The 22,873-nt window shown below is 37.6% G+C and overlaps 1 protein-coding gene and 1 long non-coding RNA gene across 2 annotated transcripts in view; both read left to right on the plus strand.

The window, feature by feature from the left end:
- LOC134163990 (uncharacterized) overlaps positions 1-6,937 on the plus strand; it is a 131,538-nt gene extending 124,601 nt beyond the window's left edge. Inside the window, exon 3 of the long non-coding RNA XR_009964941.1 lies at positions 6,846-6,937. This is a non-coding gene — a long non-coding RNA (uncharacterized LOC134163990). The remainder of the gene's footprint in view (positions 1-6,845) is intronic.
- The window catches only part of LOC134163987 (uncharacterized), a 612,365-nt gene that overhangs the window by 70,293 nt on the left and 519,199 nt on the right, over positions 1-22,873 (plus strand).

The following is a 22,873-nucleotide window of genomic DNA, read 5'->3' on the forward strand; positions in this document are numbered from 1 at the left end:
TTCACTGGGGAATAAGAAAGCTCTCAGAATGTACCTTTATAGCACTCTCCTGTAACGTAGGATATTGCTTTCCTTATGCAACTGGTCGTGTTTGTCACTCATAACTTCTTGACCTGTGATTAAACATGCAATCATTACCTATTCATTGACTCAGCTAGAAAGGAATCCATCGGCCTTCTACTTAAGTGACATTTTACAGCTGTGCTGATATCGTTGTTGTCCTGAGTTCAAGTTCAAAATGCAACAGATGTTTACTAGGATTCCTGCTGTGACGATTTCTTTTTATTATTGTATAATTTGTGTCTACGACAACATTGAATGAAATGGCACTCTCAAGTTTCACAAGACTGGGGAGTTATCTGAAGTATTGTTAACTATTTTTCATTCTGTATGGAAACAGACACTAGATAAGGTTGTTTTCTCTATATTTTCAATCTTAAGGGATTCCTTTAGACTTTCAGGCAATTGGTTTCTCTTTTATGTGTTAAAAATACACAAAATTTAATGCATCATTGACACATTAGTTCTCACAAGTTTTGTTAGGGAAAACAATGAAGATATTTTACCGTATTATGGCTAGGCTGAGTTCATAGGGACTGTTGAAGGAAACCTTTGTATTAGCAGAACCCTATTAGCTGCTTTGCTAAACTAAAGTATAGTTGCAGTTACAAACCAAGTTTTCAGTTACTAACAGCTCAGCTGCTGACAGACAAGTAGTGGTGAGAGGAATTAGTGATTTGATATTGTCAGTGATTTTGTATTTTATGGCAACAACGAACAATTTATTAATAAAATCCACAGGGGGGCTTGTGACTAACAGAAAGTTACCAGCTTGCAACTTTCCCATACAAGGCTTACTTGTTAAAAATAAATATATGTGAGCTGAAACACTGTGGCCTGCATTGAAATGCCTCATCAAATGGGCTGGGATAAAGTTCAAGCAAATAAAAGAAGATGAGATTTAATCATTTTTGTGATTGATTAATACAAAATATTTTTTCATAGAATCAACTAGAACATACTAGGAGAGGCATTTTCAAGAGAATGTATTCATGTTTTTGCGCACAGCACTGGGATACCAAATCCAAAATAAAAAAATGTGTACAGTTCTGCTCCTCCCTGTTTGAAGAAACCTGGGGGACTAGAACAAAATTACACAGTTTATCGAATCCAGCAAAACAAAAGTAGAGAAGATGCACAGTTATTTTCTTGAAGCTAAGCCAGAATAAGCACCAGTAATGAAGGAAGTGACATACAATATGAAGAATAAATCATGAATTTAGACTAGAAGAGTGAAAGTTTCTGACTCTTAAAGAAGTGAGTTTCTGAAACAAACAATGAGAACACGAGAATGAATGTGAAACAGTTGGCTGCAGTTCAGCTATATAGATTTGCTGAGCTTTTTAGCTTTGCATTTCTGTAATATAAACAGAAAGCAAGGAAGAGGTTAAAGATGAAAATCTAAATGAATGTGCTTCAGAATTTTTCTAGACAGGCATGCTTTATTTCTTAGGAATGAGGAGTCTCATGGAAAAGCTTTATGTAAATACGCAGTTAAACACTAAACTGCTCTGTCCCTGGAAATCTGGAAAAATGAGAAAATTCAGATAGCTATTATTAGTAGGCAAAGTTTATTAATCTACATTTTTACCTTTTCTCTCAAAGCATCTTTAAGGTGCCTTTAAACCTTACCAAACTAATAGATTTTGTACAGACCTAAATATCCACACTTGTGTTTAGGAAAGATTCTGATCAAAATACTGGCTTCTGTTCCCACACAGGCAGCAACCACTCTGAATCTGTGCAGTCTATAAACATTAAAGAGCAGTTTATCTACTCTTGTCTCCTTTATTAGACTTACTATAATCCTGCGATCTTCTTTTTTTGAGATGGAATATGCAGAATTAATCATAATATTTGTGAAGCTGTACCATTACTTTAGACCATAGAGTTGTATATTTTTCCATACTCATTCCTGTCTAATTCCTCATAAAGTCTGACATCTTATTTGTTTTTTTGTCAGCAGCCAAATGTGAGCAGAGCTTTTCACTGACTGTGCAGTTAAAGCTTTGAATGCAACCACACAGACTTTCAGGCCAGTGGTTTTCATTGCAATTTTACTTTTTCCATTTCCTTTTCAATGCTTATTTGCAAATGATACAAAATCAGTTCCTGTTTGTCTCGGTATTCAGATATCCCACAAAAACTGAGAGGATCCCAGCCTGGAGCAATGTTACCTATCTTAGTAAAATGCTCAGTACAAAGCTTAATCCCTCACGCTTCCTGTGTTCTCTAAATTCCAATTTATGTGTAACTGTTAGCCATTTGAAGCTTTTGAAAAAAATCTTTTAAAAATGGCAGCTGATTGTTGCCTCATAGTGAAATATGATGTATGCTATTTATTTATTTATCCACGTGCTTACCTGTATTGCAGTAGTCCCTCTGAACATGGCTCAGATGCTAGCCAGTGTATGGAAGTAGAAAATGAGGACTCAAACACCTCAGAATATAAGCGGTGGGAAAAGAGAGGGCTGTTAAAGAGAGAGATTGCTGGAGAACTGAAAGGAATCCATCAGCCAGTATCAGGACAATGGCTTTTGGCATATATACCAGTACCTACCCTGATCCATGGCAGAGGATGTGAGGGGAAAGTGCTCCTGCAAAAGCAGTGCCATAAACTAAGAAGAGAAGAAGGAAAGAATAACCTACGGAGAAAATATGGATAACTAAAATTTTATTAGTCATGGAGCAAGCAGCTAAGATACAGTTAGAGAAGGGGTGATGAGAAACGGATAGGTGTAAAGTGAGGAAAGGTGATAAGAGAAAGATGGAAGCAGGAACAGGAATAGTAGAGAAAGGAAGATTTGGAAGGAAAAGAGTAAGGAAAAACAATGAAAGGGGAAGATCGTAGAAGAAGGGTATGGAAAATAGGTCTGATTTTTTTTGCTGCTGGGAGAAGACAAGGCAACTAAGATAAAAGGCAAGAAACCATCAAGCTTAAATGATACAAAGCATAGGGAGGAGAGCATAAGAAAAGGAGTAAATGGGGTCAGTATGGGAATGAAGGCAGACAAGGTCTGTAAAAGTCTGTCCAAGTGTCAACTATGTTAAGTGCCAAAGGAACATGAGCATACTATGGAAGTTTTAAAAGCTGGGTAGTGCAATGAAGGTGCTCCTGTTCAGACCTGCTAGGTATCTGTTTTGTCAAGCATAATATTCTTGTCCATGACTGAATGATATTTTTCCTGGGATGCTTTCTTGAGAATCTAGCTGATGACAACGTATTTACTGAACTTTTCACAAAAAATCATCACATAAATATTTGATTCTGATTGTGATTTCAGCAAGTTTATTTCCAGGAGTTTGATTTATAGATAAAATTCCATGTACCAATTCTCCAAGCAAAACAAGACTGAGAATATAAGAGAGACAAAGTTATTGGGGTTTGGTGTAGCATATTATTTTCAGCTACACTTTTTGGGTTTTAGATATAAATCACAGAGGCTCTCTGAAGCTGGGCAACACCCTTTCAGATGTAATAATTTGCATTTCAATATTAACTCGTATTTTTAGAGAATGAACTGTTGGCTATAAAGAGGCATGCAAGGAAATGAGCAGGTTCCACCTTCCATCATTTCAAAGCTAAGCTGCTGTCTGCTTGACAGCTGAGGGTTTATTTGCCACTGAGCTTGATGAAAATAAGTGGAAAATCTATTAACTCTTTTGCTTTCTGCTTATTTTAAAGTTGTGTTGTTTAAACATTTTGAAATCATATGCCTGAAAAAAGAGTCCTTGTAAGTTGAAATCAGGTCCAATTCTAACAGTAGCTGAAAGAAATGTAATGTCAAGAGTGTGAACTGGTGCAGCTGAGTTTATGAACTGGCACTCTCTAGTGCATGAAAGCCAGTGAATTTTTCTCTGGCTAAGGGCATAGCCCCCAGTATGTCAGGGCCTCATCCTGGCTTTGCTCTTGTTTGTACATTTTGCACATTCTTTTTATGAGTGGCCATAGAGCATGTATGAGGACCTTATTCTTTCTTGAGGACTGAAGAAACCCTTCAAACACTGTTACCAGGTTATACTGTTTCCTACTTCATGGCATCTGATTTTAATATCCCCCAAAATTATGTGGTAACTTGTAAGAAGTAAAGGCTGATCAGCTGTAGGTTTCTTATCCTTGCCACAAAGAAACCAGTCAGGTAATATGGGAGGTGAGAAGCTTTTACTCTTTTGCTATACCCTAAAAGAAAAACAAGGTCAGGGAAATGACACCAGACTGTACAACATTTGGGAAGTGAGCTCTGCACAACTTAAATTGAATATGCTAACGTACAAGTTTTGGTAAAGGAATCCTGTGCATATAAAATGTTTCCTTGATGAATAATCAACAGCTCTGCTTTCTGTTTAAATTCCTCCCTCTACATTCATGCATCTAGAAAAGATTCATTTCTCTCATTACGAGATTTACTGGAACAGGAACATATTTACTGTGAAGAAACTCTTCCTGAAGCATGCACTGACGTTGTTGTGTCAGGTGGGGAAGACATCATTAGTGTGTGTCATAGCCTCCATAGCAAGGGTAGCTGAAAAGGTCAGGATGCACTAAAGAAGCATAATGTTTTGTTTTTGCAGAGCACACTACCTGCTTCGCATGATAAATTACACCAAGTTTGAATATCAGATGTGCGCAAATGGCAACACTTGATCATTTAGGCCTAGCTCTTCAACCACAAACATCTGACACATTTGGCCTGGAAATGTCCATAAATGCTATTCCTGCCTTGACAAACCCTGAGGACCACTGTTGTCTAACAGAAAAAATGAGTACAGCATGGCCTTGACAGTGACCTAACTGCAGCACCCTGACACATCTCATTTTACCAACCTATTTTTAAAAATGAGCAGCATGAAGAAACTGTTTTCAGCTTCTATTGCTGGCATGTATTTAAGATTCTCTTTTGTCCTTACTAACCAAACAAAGGGGATGAATTTGTTAAGAAAGGTATCTAAATATATCCATTAATTGGTGAACATGCTCACTTTGTTGCTTGCAAGACAATAGACAACTGATCATCAAATAAACACTAAAGTAAATAGAGGGTTTAGCTAGGAATTGTTTTTGTGGGAAGCTGTAGTTGTGGTTGTGGCATAAAACAAATTCTTTGAATACATACAAAACATTAATCATTGGCATCTAAAGAGGAAAAAATGTTAGTGATGTTTATTGAAGGCATCGTTAAATGCCACAGCTTATTATAAAACATGAAAGAAAACAAGTTTCAACAAACCACATTAAAAGGGAGAGAATCTTTTTTTCGCATTACAAACTTCTGGAAGAACTCAGTTTCTGCTTTTTTGGAGCAAGTATTTCCTACTCCGTCTTTAACTTTCCAGTTAAAAGGAAGGTACCAGGACAAAGGTACTGAAAAAAATAAGTTAGATAGACAGCACTGAAAAAGTACATCATTCCATGACAAAACATAGGAGAAAGAGAAGTAAACTTGGAGGCAGAGGGCATGCCACCTCAGTGTAGCCTGCAGTACAGTCACTAAGGGTAGCAGATCTTTTTTGTTGTGCATACTTTCTCATAAATTAACAGAATACAAAATAAGATGGACTAAACTAGAAGCATCTTTTCTTTCTTTTTTTTTTTTTTATTGTCACATAATGTCAAATTTGAGAAACGCTCCTTCTGAGCTGAGGTGAACAGAATACAGCATGTGTTACAGTCCTTCAGTATGAAGCAAATACTAATAATGAATAGGACCAGCAGCTATTCCAGATATACTCAGAATAGCAGACCAAATGTTTTAAATATATGTATCTTTTATTTAGTCCTCAAAAGTAGCATTTTAATACTCACTATTCCAGTATCACAGTATCCTTCACTGAACAATAAAGCTGCTGCATGTTATATAAACTTTATTTAATATTGAAACCAGATGGATGTATGTAGATATTTTATATTAGATACTGTTTACCATGCATTTATAGCAAGATCACCTGCATTTCCAAGAAAGAAAGGACAAATGTGTGGAAAACTCAAGACAAAACTTTCTTGGCTTCCCTTTATCCTTGCAATTCTATCCATACATTTTAGATTTCAAGCAGCTAGAAGGAAAATGTTTGAGTGAACTTCAGCTCTGGCAAGTCTGGCAATTTCTGGAGTACGATCTCATATAAAAGCAGATGGTTTATATCTTTTTATTATTTTCTTGTTGCTTGTACCCAACCAACAGTTAAGGCAGTAGCCATTTTACAGATCTGTGTTCCAGACCTTTTTGATTCTGCCTTTTACTATGTGAGGAGAAGCAGCCAAATCTATAAAAGTCCTATAACAAGCTACTATTCCATGCCACTGTCTAAGATCATCTGGATTTCTCCCATTATTAGCATATCTCAAACATTCCTAAACAATGAAAAAGGTTACTGTGCTGCCCAAAGTCAGCATAGATGATTTTAATTCTGTCACCTGGCATAAAAATAATCTATACTGTAGAATGGAAAGCTATTTTTATGCATCTAAGGTATCCGTTGTTTTGCTGAAGCAGTCACAACTTACGCTTCATCTAGTACACGGGGAGGCTGATGTTATGGGGTTTGTCTGCTGTTTTGATTTTTAACAACCAGTGAGAGCTTCTACATTTTTATTGTTGGCTTGAATACTACTCCTGGACACAAGCTAAGTTGTTTTTTTCCTTACTATATTGTAGCTCAGAAGCAATGTGACAGCAGTAGCAATTTCTCTGTTGTTTTCGTTTATATTATAGCACTTCAGTAATTCTCCTGTGTTCTCTGGATCCCTTAACTATCTGGAAAATAATTCACCCTTTAATACTCTACAGAACTGGTCTGATGTGAAAGTGGTCTTTAGGCCTGATTTAAAGGATGCCTTTCTGATGCTGTACAATGGGCAAGCTCTGAGCAGTACAATAGATGAACTTCAGTGATCCTCTTGAACTTACAGTTCTGTGTTTCTATATTCATCTTAGAGTTGCATGCTTGAGTATGTATGGCATGTGTTGCCCTAACTTTAAGAAACCCATACTCTGGAACTACTTTCCAATCTATAACATTTTCCAGTTCTATTGTTCCTATAACAACACTTGTTTTCTGTCTCAATTATACTAAGAATATAAATAATACTAAAGTTGCACCTCTGGAGCTGCTGGACTGTTATTTTCTCCTTGATATATTATCAGTACAACTGAGCCAGCAAATGGGGGGGGTGTGGGGGTGTGGTGTGTGTGTGAAAGCTGGATAGACATAGTAAAAACAGCCCAACAAAGCCTCTGGCATCTTGTGCAGTCATGCAGTTAGGATATGAGTGAATACAACAGTTTTATTGCTTTTCCTTTGGCCTGCTCATCAATGTCATTGTGTATATCATAAAACAGATCACACTCCTTACCAGCACACAGAATCGATACCCTGCCTACTTCTACCAGTGGCCAGGAACAACTGGTTGAGAATAAGAGTCTGAGAAGAATAAGATACTTGATACATGTGCATGTCATGCAGACACACACGGAAAGCAAAAGACAGCTCTTTCTCTTTCCAAATTATAAGGAGATGGTTATATTTGCAAAAGCAACCTATGGTAAATATAAAACTTTACAACTTTCTTTCACAAGAAAATGCTAAATGAACCAGAAAATCTCATGCCTGTTTCACTTTATTCAATAAAGAGAATGTCTGGTGAGATCTTTGCAATATTCTTTCCACATTTATTAAGAGATAACAGAGATAGTGATGACACAATTTATTGCTCAGATGCCTTTGCTTCCTGCAGAGTTAGCATGCAGTTCCTGCAAAACAGCATGTGGTATTTTATCTTTTCAAATCATTACCTTACATTCTTTTTCCTACTGCAAAATTAAAGCCTATTAAAAGAAAATTCACGAAAAGTGTTTAATCAGGATTTGTAGTGTTATTTGCTAGAACATGATGACAGAGGCTTCGCTCCACTTCAAAGATGTATCAGTCTTTTTAGTAAAATGCCAGCAGTAATCTTTCTGTGATTCCAAACCAGAAAATGAAGACCACATGAGAATATTCTGCTATAAAGAATTGTATGTTAACTGTTCACCATTCTATTAACAAATGATAAAATACATGAATTTCTGCCAGTGATAACAGAGATGGCAAAGATGATGTAACTTGTCTCATAATCAATTAAATAAAAAATACCGGTTTCCAAATGCCTCTTTTTGGTCTGTCAAACTAAACAAAAGCTAACAGCAAAGGAGCATTTGTTGTTTCAGTGATCCAGTTAGTTAAATTTCAGTCATCCATGGTCTACTGTTCTACTGTCTCAGAGGAAACCCAGTGTAATTGGAAATTTTTGTTAGGAATTCATTCCAGCAAAGATGAAACATGGAGTACATACTTTCATCCCAGGAGTAAGAATCAGTTTTCTCAAACCACTGGCTATACAGAAATTGGAGACATAATCTTTAGAGTCAGTGCATATGCACATATGTATGTCTGTATGCATATTGTAGCTACTGGCCAAAAGCTGATTTTTTTTTATTTCTCTTTGGTCACATAAACACCCTTTGGTTAATCTGTGAAATACCTGGCTTTCAGTCAAATTATGTGGAATAGGCAGTGTATCAGACCAGTTAAAATAGAGAAATTATTTAGGTAGTTGGATATTCATTGAAGTTTTAACCCTAGGTCAAGCCCCAGGTCACAGTTTATATCTGTGAAGAATACTATATCCTGCTTCTGTGGTAAAGTGAAAGCCTCTGCAGTGTGTTCTATATCCTTTCAGTTTTACTCTGCGCACAGAAACATGCACACACTTAAAAACGCGTGCGTACACTCACAAGCACACATATATGTATAAACATAGGAAATAAACTTAGGTAAAAGTGCATAGGATTTTCATGACAACAGCTGTACTACTCGTTTCTTCTCGGGGGGGGGGGGGGGGGGGGGAGGGGGAGGTTTGTGGTGGAGGAGGAATGATTCACAAACAAGGAAGGAAACACCTGAATTTGACACCAGCCTAGAAGCTGCAGGGTAAAGAAGCAAAATCATCATAGTCTGCAACAGGCAGGAACCTACTTCAGAGAGTACAGCTGTTCTCTGCTATCCTATCCACAAATTCCTGTTGTTAAATGCATAATTAAAGATGCATTCATGCAGACGTGATGGTGCAGTACTACAGTTTTTTACGCAGAACCTTGTCTCTTCAGGCTTGGCAGTCAAATTACCAGACAAAATACCGAATACAAGCCTCCCATCATGGTAAGAAATTACATGCTAGAAGTACATACCGCATACTGCAATGAGAAAGGAGCAATGTATATGTGCCTCACAAACAGCTACCTTTGACTATGGTCTTAATTCATAAAATCTCTTGGGATAATTCTAGCTCAGAAAAAGGACAGAAAAAATGGTTTTAGCTAATAGTCTATCCAGTTTGTTCTGTGTCCTGTGCTGTCCACATACACTACTGTTTGCATCATAGCTGCTGCAAATGCTTGAACTTGGAAGGTGGCAAATCTTCAGACAATTTAAGGGCTTGTTTAGATTTACACACATAATTAATACCACTGAAGTTAATAGGACTAGTGCCTTTAGGCTGGAGCGCTCAGCACTTGCAGTAACAAGCCCCAAGGAAGCCATAGCAGTGCACCTTTGTAAGATGCTGAAAATTTGTCTGGATTTTTTTTATCATTTTCCTAATAGAGCTGCTTATGGACAGCCTCACAGTTTTACACCTCTTGATGACTTAATATATAAATTTGCTAATATAAACTTTTCCTCATTAAAAAAAACACTCAAAGTTAAAGATTTATTATCTTTTTTCACTGTCAAACCATATTCACATTCTAAATGGATTATAACTTGATCTCAGAAGCAAATTTCTGGTCCTTCCTCACTATTGGCTGTCCAGCATCATGCACCTATATGAATCACTTATTATCTTGATTTTTAAGATTTTTTAAATTTTTTTGTTTTTAACACAAGACAGTAAGAAAAAAATTGTCTTTAAACTTATTATTTCTTATAATTCTGATCTGCCATTCTCCACAATAATTCATCATTGTAACTATTGTTAGATTCTAATATGTTGAAATTATTTCAGAATAGAGATCAGCTACAGTGGGCCTAAAATACATCACTTTGTATGCAAGATACAAACAATAAAAATAGATATGCAAAAGCTGATCTCTGTTTAAAGGACTTAATATCACTGCAAACAAATTGTCTACCCACATAACTAAGAAGCACATCTTTGTTTTGAAGAAACCCAAATTTCTTTGTTAAAGAAACACACGTAATTGCTGCTGTGTGCTTTTAGCCAACAGCTTCCTGCTGAATAAATGGTGAGGGCATTCCTGACATTCCCAAAGGAAGGCTCCTGGCAGAACAAGCTGTGGTGGTGCAGTCTGTCCCAGTTATGTACTGAGGGCTGAGCTGCACCAGTGCAGAGGCTGGCCGGGAATCTGTGCAAGCTGGAATTTCCAGCCATAGATGGAGAACACCTGTACGTGAACACAGTGTTCATATCCCCCGAGCATTGACTGGGACTGGAACGTACCAAGGTCTCATGTAAAAGATTCCCAATGATGTAACTGCATACATCCAGTGCCTAAATTTGGTAGCAACATCATCAAGGCAGAGTGAATGTTTTTTTTTCCTTTTTTATTGTATTGTTTTGGTTTGTTTTCATTGAAGTGGAAATTATTTAAATAAGATGGAATTTATTCCAAAACTCTCAGAATCTAATTAGTTTTTCTAAGCTGTTGGAAGAAATATCTGCAATGCAGTTTATCTTTCTCAGCAAACTAATAAAATAATAATCTATGCTATTTAGCAACTTGAATCTTCTTCCAAATGCTTTATCTTTACAAATCTGACTTAAAAAATGAAATCAGAAAAATAAAATAAGCCCTGATTTTACCTCATCATCTGTCTTGTCTGTGGAAAACTACTGCTTTCACTAAATTCCTGAATAGTCATAAAGGTACATTTATGACTTCTCTCATCCTAGAAAACTGCATATTTCCACTCAGAGATTCATTGGTTAATTTTTCTCAGAAGGCGGAAATATCAAATGTGCATGAAAAGCTCTTTATCAATAAAGCATTTTTGGCAGCCAGTTATAAATGTGTTGTCACCCTTTTCTTTAACAGTAGTGGTTAGCCATTTCTTTCATTTCTTCCCAACAGCTGTGACTACTCAGAAACTGCAGTTATGTTACCCTGATTACAGAAGGAATCAAATAACAAAATCCATCCTCCCTGCCCCTCTCTACCCAATTTGCTGCCTCAGTCCCCATGTTGTTTTCAGTGTTGTTTCATTTGTGCATGAGACTTACCTTGTTATTTATGTTCCTTTCCTATCCTGTATTGCTGGTGTTTGTGATAGACGTCACTGCCATTTCCTCTTTCTGCTTCCAAGGATTTGACTGTTTCTCAGTGTCTTCAATAACAGCTAGTATTTTTATTGAATCCAGAGTGTGTGTATATATGTATACATACATATATATATTGACACTCCTTGTCTACACTGAGATCCCTGGGACCTTGAATTATGCTGCATATGTAGAACAGGCAACACCAATTCGAAGGACCCTAAGTATGGACTAACATTGAGGGTTACTAGAATGGTTTGCTGCTTCAGGTGATCCTGGGCAAAATGTCAAGCAGAGAAAACAAAGTATTCCAGCATGGACAAAACCTTCTCAAATTGGAATATGTGCTAAAAATACTAATTCTCTCAAATGCATGTTCTGGCACTATCTGCTTCAAGCCATCATTTACATGCAGAAGCACTCAGTTGCATTTACATGTTAGCTAAAGGAGAATCAGGGGATTTAAATGGCATACAAAACTTTTGTAATATACCTATAAAAATGTGCCATTAATATGATATACAATATTAATATTGTAACATGGAACTTTTTGTTCCAGCGCAAAGTGTTTATGAACTGTAAATTAAATTAGAAATATGAAACAGCTAAAATACACAATTGTGTAAGAATAGATTAATGTCCTATTCAAGAAATCCCAATTTGTTGGCTTTTCCTTCACTTGCCACAGCCCTGAATTCTAACGCAGAGATTGTCTTCTTACTGTATGCTTGGTTAGTGCTTACATAGTGGGTCCATGCGCAAAGATCAGGAGTCCCTAGGAATGCCAGCAGTACAAACAATTCATATTTTAAGTAAATAGGGAGAAAGTGGGCAAATAACAATACTTGCTTTTGTTATGTTTATATTCTTTTTGAGCAAAAAGTATTTATGTATGAATGTCATCCATCAAAAATAGGTATACAAAACATAGACCAAGATGTTACCAAAGAAAGGCCCTTTCACTGAAGTGCTCACTTGTCTGAGCTGTGACAATGTGTACATGTAAGACAGAGAGAGTGAAAACAGGATGAAAATAAACCCCTTGGATTAACATGGTAATCATAGCACATCCTTTGCTTATTTTTAGTCTGTATGCATTTCTACTAAATGGAGATGAACAAGTCCAACCAGGGATTAAGCAAAATCCAGCAGAACATCCAGTGATTGCTTCTGAACTACACAGTGTTCTAAAAATTTGAGCTTCCTTATTGAAAAGTGCTAGGAATGATTCCAGATCAGCTAACATCCTGGTTACTACATTTTCTAGCTAACAATGTTAGTTTGCTCTGTCAATGTTCTCTGAAGTCAGAAACTTTAACTTGTTATTTAAGCATTTCAAAGTACTGTCAATTAAATAAAATATCATCAAAATGTCCTGTTTCATCAAGTTCAAGCTTTCTTATGAGACTGGGAGTTATTAGGGTTTCAACCAAAATCAGGTTTTTGTGATAACTTTGGCATGAGGAAAAAGGCCATTAGTGCTGCTGCCTCTCACTCCATTATGTCCAGTATAACTGCTATACTGTTTATAATCTATTACTGTGTCCTGCATGTTTCTACAACATTGTTTAGCTAATATGTATTTCCTGTACATATTTCCTGCTTCAGCCAGAGGTGTTTCTTTGAGTATCTAACACTTTTTGATTCATCTATACCCTCCTGACCCCATTGTTTGGTGTGGATTCCAGTGGATATTCCGCAGCTATAGTGTCAAAGAGAAGACACAATCTTACACTAGTGTTTGTATTTCAACAAACTTTCATCAGCAAGGCTTTTTAGGTCAATGTATTCAAGATTACTTCAGATATGAAAGAAATCACCATAAAATTATATATAGGGCATAAAGAATTGCAAAAGTGAAAAGAAATTCTCTCAAGTGGGCATTTAACAGGCATCAGTAAGAGGCAAAGGATCCACATCATCTTCCAGTTTGGAATACAGAATCACATTGATCAAATCCATTTCCAAGGGAAAATAAAAGATAAAGTTTATTGTTAGAGGGAGAAATAAGCTTTCAGCATGTTCTTCGGGAATAAAACCCCAAATCTGCCATCTTTCACATAGATTTTGTGAATAAGAAGTAAAAAAAAACAAAACACAAAGGCAACAGCAATATGATAGTTCCCCCCTCAAACACACAATAAAAAGTAAAATAGATGACAAAGCACTGCTAGAACAGAGGACATTCCCTGTAGGCAGTGGGCTGTAGCATCCAAGCAGGATTTCAGCTGCTGGTTTCCAAGCAGAATGCTGAGACTATATGAATCTAGACTGTACAATTAACCTAGTCAAGATGAAAGCAGAAATTCAATTGTAAGATAGAACCTCAGAAAAGGAAGGAGAATTAAAATATAACAGTTCTTAGAAAAAACAGCAACTGAAAAATTCTTAGTCCAGCTGAACACATACAAACATATAACCAGCATCCTAAATACAATGGCAAAATGAAGCAGTTCAGATTTGCCAGACTAGAAGGAAGAGATAAGAGTCTTTCTCCTATTTGCATGACAAACAAGAGAGTGCGCAAGTAGCATCAATATTTGTAAGAACTTGTGAGTATTTTTTACTACAATAGTGAAAAGTCATTAACTTCTCAAACAGGTCAAGGGCGATGCCTTCCTAATGAAAAGTAGTGTGGGGCAAGACACAATCAAGAGCAAATCTAAGAAATGTGGCTGATGTGATTCTGATTCTGACTGGAAAATGCCGGGGTGTGACTGAAGATCGAAACCAGCCTGTGCCACAAGCTTCTGGGCTGAGAGACAACTGACAAAAAGCCCACATCTCTTCAAGAAGGAACTAGTATTATTTCTTCAGATTGCTCAGAAGTCCACCCTCTTTCTTACTGTATATTTTTAAACTTTATATGATGCCTCTCCGCTTAACAAGATCATTCCAGACGTATCCAGTTGCAAATGCTGAGTGACAGTGCAAGAACAGTGCTTTGGCTAGAGATGAGAAAGTGAAAATTAAGAAAAGAAAGATCTTCCTTGCTCACATTTGTTAATATTTTCATTAATAAAAAGCAGCAGCACAATTTGCTTTTACTTATGATGCCATACTGAGATTAGTGAGGAATAATAAAACTGCAACAAACCACAAAATATTTCTTAATCCTACAGGTTCCTTAAATTTTACTCCACCTGCTTGTTCCCTTCAAAATTCCTATCCGGAATATATCTGTTATATTCTTCAGCTGGAAAAAAAGTTATCTTCCATTAATTAGGTGACCAGCTGTACAACACAGAAGTTGGCTACTGAGCCATCAGGACAAACAGCAGATCAGACATGCTCCCAGGTAATTATCCAGGCAAATACTGAAAAATGTCAAAACCATGTGAAGAAATCAAGATCAGCTTGTAAGTGATTTGCTAAACAGCAGGGAAGAGCAATTCACTATAAACACTGATGTCTTTCTTCTGACATCAGCATTACCCCTCTGCTGAGCTCTACCATGGGTTCAGGACCTTGTGAGAGGAGTCAGAAAGAAGGAAATCTTGGTAAGCTTTTAATACAGTTTATTTACAGCATACACCATATGAGGAAGAAAGCAAAAGACCTGCTGCTTGTAATGATCCCTTTGCAGAGGGCCCCAAAAGAGACAATTATGTTTGGAATTCCCTCATGTTGAGCTTGCCCATACAGTCAGAGAAGGAGCCTGGGTGAGTTCATTGAAACTGTGATAGCTGGTGATGTAGAGTATGCAAAAATGACAGTCTCAAAAGTTGTAATTTTTTTTTCACTGAAATATATTGTTTAAGGAATTCCAATATGGTTCTTATGGCAATGGAAGTGCAGCTATGTAAAGCTGCAATGCCTAAATAGTTTTCTTCTGCTCTTATTTTCTTGTGGTCTAAAAAGTGACTAAATAGCAGAATCAATGAACAGCAGGCAAGCAGTTAACACCATAAACAAACATAATACTTCATCTCTATTTTTGGCCGCAATAAAGGGTCAATAAACTGGCCATGAAAAAGCAGTTACTGTGATTTTTGTGTATGTCTTTTTCTATAGCAACTCTGTCAAAGCATTAATGAAGACAAGCAATGAGTTTATAGGTCAAGGCACTCTAGCAATCTGAAAACTTAAAACAGTCCTGGAAGAAGATGACACAAGAGACATTTTAAATTAATAAAATGTTTTACCACCATATTCATCCAATTTAGTTCTGTTATCCTATATCCTCCATAAGAGCAATTTGCCCACAGTACAATATGACGTTACCGGTGCAGAGCATGGGCAGTGGATGGCTTTCTCCCCATCCCCCATTGAATTCTATAGGAAAGCTGACAATAGGTAACATGCTGATAGGAAGATCTTGCAGGGCATACTGAGGGGTGAATAATGAAAAGTTCCTGCAGGAGGCACCTTCCAATAATGAAATCCATAGAGCGGAAATCCTCTTCAGTGATGAGAAGAAACTTCAAAGATACCTCCCCATAAAGAGTGTGAATAATTTCACAGAATCTCATCTGCAGGTGCAGATAACGTTTGCTATCAGTACTGAAGATGACAAAAAAAAACCAAACCCAACCAAACCTTACACACACCTGATATTGCTTCTTTTTCTGAAGGTCCTATTTTTAATTTTTAACTCTCTCCATCTGCAGGAATTCATTGCTGTACTTTTTTCAGACTCATCTGTTGCTGTGTACAGTTTTGTCAGGAAACATGGCTGAATGTTATTAGGCATCTGTCCAGGCTGCAGTGTGTGCACTGGCTGAGCCATTTTAACGTGAGTTTAAAAGCTCATAATTATTATTTCATACAAATACTAGTTATTTTTACAGAGTAAGGTGAAAATACTCCTGTCTGATGTGAGCTGTTTTCCTAGAAGGATTCTGAAAAAAAAAAAAAAAGAAAAAAAAAGATGCATACTTCTTTCTCAAGGATTATAATACAGACAGGAGAACTATAGTGCTGCTCGAAAGGGAAAATCTGTAGTAGCAAAACTTTGATATGTGTGGTTGAAACTAGACTTGTATCTTTTAAGTAGATTTAATCCCAAAGTTTCATTTAAAAAAATGAAAATAGGTCATATGAAAACTTATATGCAGTTTGGAAAGATAGACACAAGAAACTTGCACCAAAAAAAATAAAACCCCACAAAAATTATTTCAAATAAGCATGACTTAAATCAGTCTGTGCTGCAATTTGACATATTATATGGTAATTTATGGGCTGTATAAAATAAATTTGACTCCAAACTCATGCTGAATACAGAGTTACCACTAAATTTTTAAACAAGTCTGAACACAAAATACTGGACAATTTTTCCTTTCTCTCACTTATCTTTAAATGTTTTTTTTTAATGCTATGCAGGTAGATAGAGACATAGGATAGTCAAAGAAATAAAACCCTCTCACTGATTTTTAATAGCTATTGTTATCGATGAAGTAATTGATTTTAAATAAACGTGATCAGCTATGGTCTTTCTTGTTCCAGAAACATCACTAATTCTCATGGGGGTCATATTTAAGCAGGGAAAAAATAAAACCATTTTCATGCACTACAGTTCTATTCCTCAAACCGTTATCTTCTGCAGCTTACTTTATTTGTTGAACCAGATATTTCAGAGTGCCAAACAGTGGACAACATCTTTGTGAATAGAGGAGGTTTCTTCTCCCACTTTCTACTCCTCACTAACATTTACATTATGTGGATGGAATGGGGAGAGCCAGGGATAATACATCAAAAAGAAAGGTCAATAATTACAACTAAAAAGCTCTTGAATCTAGTAGTCAAAGGCATATGAAGGCCCAGTGGCTGGCAGTTGAAACAAGGTTCAGCTTGGGATTTTTAACAGCAAACACAACTGGCCACATCTAACTCAACTACGGGTTTCTGGTTTAATGCAGAAAAGACTGGCTGAAACTGTACTGTGTGAGTTATGCTGGAGGTCAGACGTGCTGTCCAGAACAGACTCTTCTGGAAAGGAAATTTATGAAAATAGTAGCAGAAATACATACTGCAGTGAGTCTCTCAAGCATTTATTTAGGACTTGGGTTCAATACCTCAAATGTAATGTATTTTTCCCTCTCAGATTCCTAAAGCCATTTATATCAGACCAGCTTCTCATGACTGCTTACATTTATAGCTTGTCTGCCTTGTTGTCAGTGGTCACATTTTTAGGCTTTGCATTGCATTTTAAATCCCCTGAATCATTTCATGTTCATGTTTACCATTCTTTTCCTTCTTTTATGAGATTTTTCCATGAACCTGAAATTAAAAACATCCTTTCCTTCTCTCTGCTGAAAAGTCACAACCACAAGTCATTCATCACAGCTCCAATATGTCCCTTAAAATTTTCTCTGCTCCCTTACAGAAGAGGCACTTCCAAGCACAAAGTTCAAGCTCCATTTCTCCCTATTTCTTAGGGGAGCTGAAAAGAAATTGCCTTTCTTCCAAATATTTAATTTCCACTTTTTCCTTCAAATTCCGGATAGAAAATGAATTCAATGAAAAATCAGTCTTTTCACTCCCTGGCACCTCAAGCACTTGCAGTTCCTCTTCTGGATTTTTGAGCAGTTTTTAAGTTGGAAGGGATAGAGATGAGAGGGAACAGGCTGTGCTACAGTTGTGTCCATCATTTGTCTCCCTCTCGCATAGTTGACCTGTTTCAAGCTTCAGAAACTCACCAGCTCCTTCCCTTTGTTCCTGAAAATAAAGAAATAACCCATGAACAGAGTAGAACAAAAGAGTATCAGACAGTATGGACAGAAACACAGTACAGCAGCCTTTACTCTAAAGATCTCAGCACATTGAGCTCTATTTTGTACTACAGGCTCAAGGCGCTGATGCTAGGGATACAGCTAATATCACCCTGCATTTTACTCTGAATTCTGAACAGTCTCAAACCTCACTGAGATTTCCATCTAAAGCATCAATCTTTCCACATGTAATAAACTGTCTTCTTACAGCTTTCCACAGATAGGAATGGGCTAGCTCTGCCATGCTATTATATATGTGTGTGATACCTGGACAGCCGTGCCATACTAGGGGATCTCAGCAAGGCAAGTGTTCCTGGCGCATCAGTATTGCTGCGGCACTCACATCCAGGATGGTGAGTACATGATAAGGTTTGCAGTTGACTCTGTTGGTTTCTACATTAGTTATTAGTTTAAGAAAAGACACATTGCAGGGGGGAAAAATAACGTGATGTGTAGGAGCTGGCAGTAGGGATTTTTCCCAAATGTTTGGGAGGATCCCGTTTCTCACAGATGGTGCTGCCAAGAAACAGCTTACTTTTCTTTCAGAAAATAAGGATTGTTAGCAATAATCTTCTGCTTAAAGTATTTCCCCAGTGCAAATGTTAACCCTACTGTAAACCAAGAAACCCTTATTCAAAGATATTTATTATTTCAAGTGAGAAAAGAAAGCAGAAGCCCAACAGGTGGAAGTTAAGTGATTCATCTAACAGGAACAGAGATAACTACAAAACTACTTTGCAAAAGACCTTGAAGTAGTGGAAGGGAGGAGAAAGAGCAGGCTCCTTCCCAAGCTGAAGGTCTATTACCTATCACCCTCAGCTGAAATGTTGAGAAATTTTTAAATTTGTATGTGAACATGATCAAACCCTGACCCTTTGGAAAGAAGGCAATATAATATTAGCACCTTTACTTTCACAGATCCATACATGGTTGTGTCATGCCTATGCTGTTCTGTTTGTTGTTCTTTCATATTCTCTCTCTTTTTATTTGAGAGGCAGAAAAAGTTTCCTTACCTTAAGAAAAGATCAGGCTGGATGGTGAGTCACACACTTTAATACTTCTGGCTTCTATTCAGTACATTATTAAACAAAGAATGTAAATATCTGTATATAGCTGGGGGGAAAAGTCCTCTGCTTCAACTACTGAACAGAGCTGCTGACAGTGAAACCCATGCAGGGCAGGCATTGTACAGGCCCTGGCTTTAGGAATAGGAGGGAGGCAGACACTCAGTGGAGCCTGCTACCACGGGGTTAAAAGAACAAAGCAGGTTTCCTACTGAAACTGACAGTGATCACTCCTAGTGAAAGTAAAAAATCAGAGCAGCATGTAGCTAAGCATGTGCTTAACTACAAAAGCTAATTCAGAATCCCCTGATGCTGCCAAAATTATGAGGACAAAGAATTTGGCTTAAAGACACTTTTCCTCTACTTTGTAACTCCAAGGTGGTGTAGAGCACAAACCTGCTAGATAAACATAGAAGCCTGCAGGGTGATTGTCATAGCGATATCTGATAACAATTGGTAGCAGAGATGAACTTGAGTTAGAAGCTATGAATCCCCAGTCAAACGTCCTGAAAATTCAGCAATGTGTTTGGGAGTGAAGGTTTGGGTTGGATTTCTCCCTCATGAGCAGAGAGAATGTACTAATTCTCAGTCCAACTCCATATTTTTCTTTGTTTTGGTTGTTATGATAGTCATGGCTACTGCTGCAAAATTAGGCCATTAAAAAAAGAGGCAAGCAGCCCAATCCAAATGGTTCCCATTTGAGCTAAATTCCTTGGGTTCAGCAATAAACAGAGAGGTACGTATTTAGGGCATGTGTTTCCTACTTATTTCGGCCCTTGACTAGTTTTGGATGTTACAGCTACTTGACAGATGAAATTTCCTTCCTAGGGAAAAAGGCTGATATTTTCAAAACTATTTTCATCCCAAGTTGGCATTTTCAGAGACCAGTATGCTTAGAAAAAGATCAGTTCAGAAATGTCAAAATATTTTTTTATAAATCAAACCCAAATATTCAATGTTTCCCAGCCTTTTTTTAAGCTTGCTCCCACATGAGCTGGTGTGTATTCTTAGGCTGGAGTCATGCTGCTTTTCTAGGGAGAGGCAAGAGAATTATGCTTACATTTACACCTGCAGACTACAGTCAACATCTCATCAGAACTTGAGCTGATGGATGACTGCTCAGAAACAAGAATCAGTTGAGGAGACTTGCACTTGTGCAATGGGACATATTGCTGAATATGCTAAGGACTGGCCAAGATGAATCCCCTGACTGGTCCAGTGCTGGTAGATCTTCACAATTTGAAGACAGTATTGGATCCAAAAAGCAGCCTAGCTGTATTATCATGGCACAGTACCCACAAATGCTTCACTCCACTTCTCAGCCAAACAATGTAAAAGTTCCTTGAGTCTTTCATCTGCTGCTGTAAAGCTTCTGTGATACACAAGACAAAATCATGACAAAAAAGTTAGCAGCTGGTCCACCTGACCATAGAACTACTAATACAGGTTGTTTCAGCACTCACAGAACTAAAGAGTGGGAATTGAATGGTCTCTCAGGATACACAGAAATGTGGGATGCTATTATTTAGGGAGAAAAAAGGAAAAATATTTAGATCCTGCTTCCAGAAGAATTAACAGGTTTTTTCTACAGGTTTCACACTTTCTCTTTAGCCTGAGCTGTGCTTAGAGGTACATTAACCTCTATATCTTGAGTAAAACATGAAAAATGGCCTTTTCTTGCTGATTGCCCACCTTTTAAAAAATATTGTGGAAGTGCAGTATTCTCATAATACCATTTTAATGAGAGAGAAGTGTAGCTTTATTAAATTAAAATTTATTAAATAATGCTTAGAACTTGTTCACTTTGTTGACTCACATTATGGAAGCGATTCTTGTAGGATTGTTTATATGTCCCAGAGCATTCATAACTCACTGAGTTCAGCTATCTACAAGTGTTTAATTGCAGACTGTCTGTTTCATGTGAAAAAATGTTTGCCAGCAGTCTTTTGGCAGAGTAAGGAATGAATTTTGTAGAGGAAAACCAAGTTGTTCATTATGAGCGGCAGCAGAAACGGGGAAAAGAACTTCCCCAGGGTTCCTTGAAGATTCCAGTTGCTGCGTTCTGGCATGATTTGGTCTTTGGAAGTGTGCTATATTTTGCATCGACTTTTGTTTTTTTTTCTCCCATTTCTACAGCTGTAAGTGTACCTACATTTGAGAATAGCATGTGAAAATTAAACCCACAAGACACCATTACACAAGATGTGAGCTCAAATTTTGCCCAGAAAGGGAGAGAGCATCTTTTCTTTGAAAAGAATATTTCTTTGTGCTTTTTGACAATATGAACACAGATCACCAATATGCTGCTAAGCTGAGGCTGCCTGTACATCTCACAGGACAAAAAATAAAAATGCCCAGTGTTACTGAATCCCTGAACTGAGTATTTTGAACATTTTAACTGACTAGAGGATGGAGGGTTCTTTACTTCCATGTTTCTAAACTGATTCTTTTTCTTTGTAGATTTCTATGACAAATGGTGTTCAAGGCCAGGTTGAACAAAGCTTTGGGTGACATGGTTTAGTGGTTCAGTGGGAGGTGCCCCTGCTCATTGCAGGGGGGTTGGAACTAGATGTTCTTAAGGTCCTTTCCAACCCTAACTATTCTATGATTCTATGATTCTATGTCTTGCTGTGAAATGCTGAATTTATCTGATAGAGCTCTTTTAAAGCTAAATCTGAAGGTTTGGGTTGAAAAAGAAGATTTATTTTTTTTTTTATTTATTTAGGAAATGTCGTTATCTTGACTCCTGGGAGGTTTCTTGTGGATACCTTATCTCTCTTCTGTCTGTATGTGGTTTGAGATTCATGGTTGCAGCTGCTAAGCAAAGCAGTTTACGTTGAATGTCCACTCCTGAAGCAAAATATCTGTTATTCTTTACTGCTGGGGTTGAGATCCTGCACTGGGCCTGTACACAATATGGCAACCTCAGTCTCCTCTACCTGAGACGCTGCTGCCTCACCTCAGTGAAAGAACGTGTGCATCCCTTTGTTGGTACATATTAGATGTACCAAAATATGTGCAGACTTATTTGGAGAGTGATGTCTCACCTCTGTGCAGGAGACAGGATACACAATTGAAACCGGCAGGACTTAAAGTTGAAAAAATATGGAGTTATTTCAACGTTTATTAACTGGGGACTAGATGAGCAAGTCTGTCGTACTCCACTGTCCTCTGACAGCTGGGTGCTCACAGTGTTCTTAGCTGAACTGAAACCCTTGGGCAGCCACCAGCCATAGGGCTGTGGGCAGCATGTGCCAGGGGAGCGCTGGGGCTGAGGGAGACAGCTTCCTGCCCCTGGCAGAAATGCAGGAAAGTTCTTCAAAGCAGTAAGTTACACAGTTTCACACCTGAGGTTGGAAGTGACATTTTCAGGCACTCAGCAGCCAACCAGCAAGAAGGACAAGGGTCAGGTATGAGAGGGCAAGTGTGAATTATTCCCCTCTGATGGCTCTTGTTGCAGGCTTGGTCCACTCCCCTCTGGGTTCTGGCTGTGCTCCGAGGTACCTTGAGGTACTTGAGTCCATGCAGTGTGAACTCATTTGTTGTCATTTCCACTTCTGGGAAAAAAAAGAGTCATAATAAGAGACCAGTAAATGTGCAGGATTCGTACAGCACAGACTAACAAAACAGACATGTTGCAGTGTTATCATATCCAGGAAAACAGCAGCAGAGAGCATAACTTTAAAATACCACCCAGAAACTCTTGTTTGGAAAGGACAACTCATAAC

Source organism: Pezoporus occidentalis, unplaced genomic scaffold, assembly GCF_034315485.1.
Source record: "Pezoporus occidentalis ecotype Australia unplaced genomic scaffold, CSIRO_AGI_Poc_V1 ctg21, whole genome shotgun sequence".
Classification (NCBI taxonomy): Eukaryota; Metazoa; Chordata; class Aves; order Psittaciformes; family Psittacidae; genus Pezoporus; species Pezoporus occidentalis.